Source organism: Panthera uncia, assembly GCF_023721935.1.
Source record: "Panthera uncia isolate 11264 chromosome A1 unlocalized genomic scaffold, Puncia_PCG_1.0 HiC_scaffold_17, whole genome shotgun sequence".
NCBI classification, from domain to species: domain Eukaryota; kingdom Metazoa; phylum Chordata; class Mammalia; order Carnivora; family Felidae; genus Panthera; species Panthera uncia.
Genome location: NW_026057577.1, coordinates 45,940,662 through 45,944,513, shown reverse-complemented (window position 1 = coordinate 45,944,513; position 3,852 = coordinate 45,940,662). Strand labels below are relative to the sequence as shown.

Here is a 3,852-nt window from a genome sequence, read left to right as displayed (position 1 = left end):
TGGCTCAGTCAGTTGAATGACTTCGGCTCAGGTCATGATCTTGCGATTGGTGAGTTTGATCCCCAAAGTGGACTCTAGCTCAGAGCCTAGAGCCTGCTTCGAATTCTGTCTCCCTCTCTTTGCCCCTCCCCCGCTCGCTCACGCATGCTCTCACACACTCTCTCTCTCAAAAATAAACACTAAAAAAAAAAAAAAAATCTAACAACAACAACAAAAATAAATGAAGCCCAAATACTTTTTAAAGCCTTTGACATGACAGCCTGAGAAAAACAATTACAATTCTTGCTCCATTGGCTACCTACACAGAACTTTCCAGACATCCTAGCATTTTAACACCATTCAAAATTCCATTTTCAAGGCAAGAAAGATTATATTTGTTTCTAATCCCTCTGTCTTCAATGCAGCATTTCCACCAGGAAGCTGCATCTGCACATTTAACTCATTCTCAGGTTTATCAGATAAGCCACTGACCTTACTAGAATATGGGAAGGAGAAAGCTGATGTAGGAAAGATGCTGAAGCTCCTGGAAGAAACTACTTCCAGCATAAGTTAAATGCCCGCTGAGACGTCCTACAGATGAGCAGTTACCTAACCAGAGCACCTTAGCAGAGCTGAGCCCCTGAGATGAGCTTCCAGAGAATGTCCTCGTCTTTTGTTTCTGGGTAAATGGTTTGGGGAGCCATTATCTTTTCCCCCACAAGGCCCAGATTCTGCTGGACATGAGCCATCCACGTGCTCCAGCAGCTGTAGGGTACTACTCCTCCAAGTACGTGGAATGGTGGTTTTCTACCCTGACTGCTCAAGAGAAGCACCTGAGGACTTTTAAAAATAATACTGGTTCCTGTAGGCCCACCCCAGGCCAATTAAGTTAGAAACACAGGGAGAGCCAGGAATTAAAACCTTATTAGAACATAACACGAAGGTACAGTTCTAGGCATTTAAATATCAACTCCAATGACCTTACTCCCAGATTTGTTCCACTCTCGAAGGGAAGATAAAGTTTAGTTTTGAGATATTTATTTATTTACTTATTTAGCCTGAATTGGAGATCAGAACTCTCATTCATTCATTCATTCATTATTTGTTGAGTACTTCGTAAATGGCAGGTACCATTTACCTCACAAGGGGTCACAATCCACAGGGGAAGACAAGAGAACCAGCAACTTTAATGCCTCAGAAGGGGAAATGCAGAATACTACAAGAATACAGCAGAGGCGCTCCCACTCTTCATTTGGGGGGCACATGTCTTTCTTTCTTCTGCCCACCTCAGTCCTTGTCCTCCTCACTTTCACGTCTGTAACTCCCAGTCATCACTCACTTGTGGCTATGGGGTCTGGGTCCTAAGGGAACCTTTAACCTTCATTTGCAATCCTTTTCCAAAGCTAGATGGCGCTTTTCATGAATCTTGTGAACACCTGAATGGCATTTTCCTCTCTGATTTGGAACAGAGGCTTCCAGAAAGAACAGGAAAAAACAAGTGACATTCCTAAACCCCAAGGTTACACGGAAATTCAGAAATGACACATTCCGAGTGGGTTTGAAGATAGTGAATGAGCTGACAAAATGGGTGCCTGGTACCATCTACATGGAGGAAGCAAATGCCACGGCAGAAACTTCTTTGGAAAAGTATCTTCCCAGAGCAGAGATGGATGCCAAGGAGCACACTGCAAAAATCAGAGAAAACAAGACCATGCTCAGATCTTGAACTACAAAATATTACTTATTCTTAGGAAATGGGTAGTAATGGAAAGTATCTTCTTTCAGATTATCAGCGAGTATAATTTGCCTTTTTTTTTTTTTTCCATGCCCTACCAAGCATCCTCCACAAAATGAGCCATACAGACCAACCTCTTTTCTGGGAATGCCGAATCCTGTAGTGCACCTTTTTCGGTTTTCTAGAATAAACACTACTGTGTGGGTCGTTCACGCTGTGCTGTGACTAAGACAGGAAAACTGGACTTGAATATCAGTTCCGTAGCTTGAAAGCTGGATGATTTCAGGAAAGTCATTCAACAGCTCTGGAAATGTACATCCCTGGTCTGTAGACTAAGGATGACGAGTACAGGATTGCTGCAGAGAATGAAGGAAATGATATGAGCAGAACCTTTAGTTCACCATCTGGCACACAGTAGATATTCAGGAAGAGGAGCTACCAGTCCCTCCATGATCCAAACCCACCCTGGGAAGGGGACATAACATAGCAACTTGGAATTTCTGGCTTCCTGCAAGCATGCCCTGTTGTTTCTCCTTATCTAACAAGTGAGAAAGCAAAAATCCTGCATTTAATAAACAGTATCTCACAGATCATCACCGTGTGACTGGTTCTGAGCAGATACGGGACACTATCAGGAAGCTGACACGCCAAAGCCCAGCTCTCTCACACATTGTCGAATTGAAAGTGTCTGTAATATCCTGTTGCTACGCATCTATCTGGACTCTTCAACGTTAGCACTTTTAAGCCAAGTTTTCAGAAAACTCTGGTAGGCAAACGAAGAAAAATGCGACTTCCTCTCAAGTTCGACAAGGTTCTTCTAGTTCAAAGCCCTTTTCCAGAGTCAGGCGGGCCACTGTGAGCTGATAGAGAAGAGCAGGGAGGTGAGATGATGAGGCTAAGAACCCTTTAAGAAGCATCCAAGTCAAAGAGAAGAAGGGTCTGCTGTGGACACCCAAACGAGGGTGCATCTGGGGCCCGGGTCTGCTGGGCTTGGGGACGAGCAGGGACAGCTGTGTCAGACTGCAGGAGTTTTAAATGGCAAGCACTCACCTCCAGGGCCAGCATCCACTTCCTCAGTTCATCAGAATGGCTCTTCCCGATGCAGAAGGACCAACTAGGACCATTTACTGAGAGCCACTCTGACAGGGACTTCCAGTGGCTCACCGGCTTGCCAGAATTCTAGCTCCTTTGTGCTGAGTCTCCAAGTAAAATGGAGTCATCTGGACTTGTGTAGCAGGCATTGTGTGGAAGCAAAACTGGACCTGGGAAGCACCTTCTCATCATCTTTAATCTTAGCCTTTTCTTCTTTTGGCACCGGATAGGGAGTAGGTAAATGTAGATATTACTGTCTTCCTGACTTACCTCAATCAGTTGGCCACATCTGAAGCACTGAGCTAACTCTACATTTTCTTTTAAATTGGGACAGTACCTCAGAAATACATATGTAACGTCAAAATGATTTGTGGGCACTCAAGTAGTCTGCCATATTCTTGAGTCCCAAAAGTGAATATAAAAGGAAAATGAGGGATATTGAAGAACCTAGAAAAAGAAAGAATGCAAAGTCCTCATGTCTAACTGGTCCATTAATTTTAAGGAATGAAGGCTATAAATCATGAAAACAGATACATCTTACCATAAACATGTTATTTTAACTTAAAATACAGACATGCACAACACCTCACTAAGTCCTTCCCACTGGATATAGGTCTATTAATTAAAGCTTCCCATTATCCTTTCTGCAAAAATAAAATAAAATAAAATAAAATAAAATAAATAAAATAAAATAAAATAAAATAAAATAAAATAAAAGTAAAATAAAAAAGACATATCACTCTGGTGGAGATTGCTGGCTCTTTACCCAAATTTATTTTCTCTCACTCCATAAGAAAGGGATTGGAGTTCACTGTGTTTCTGGCCCCAAACCATACATTTCCTGGTCTCTCTTGCAGTTAGGCATGACCACGTGACTGAGTTTGTGTCAATAGAGTGTCTGCAGAGACATCAAGGCTTTTCTCCATGCTCTCTTGCCTCTTCCAATTCCAGAACCTGTAACAGGTTTGCAACCACTTAGATAACAACAGATCTTAAGGGCACACAGGTCAAAATGATGAAAAAACTGGACTCCTGAATGCCTGCAC

The 3,852-nt window shown here is 42.7% G+C and overlaps 1 long non-coding RNA gene across 1 annotated transcript; it reads right to left on the bottom strand.

Annotated features, from left to right (window-relative positions):
- Positions 1–1,000: 1,000 nt before the first annotated feature.
- LOC125935680 (uncharacterized) lies at positions 1,001–3,247 on the bottom strand. Its single transcript, XR_007461761.1, has 2 exons — positions 1,849–3,247; positions 1,001–1,664 (listed from the first exon to the last, which is right to left on the bottom strand). It is a non-coding gene; the product is annotated as an uncharacterized LOC125935680 (long non-coding RNA).
- Positions 3,248–3,852: the final 605 nt, after the last annotated feature.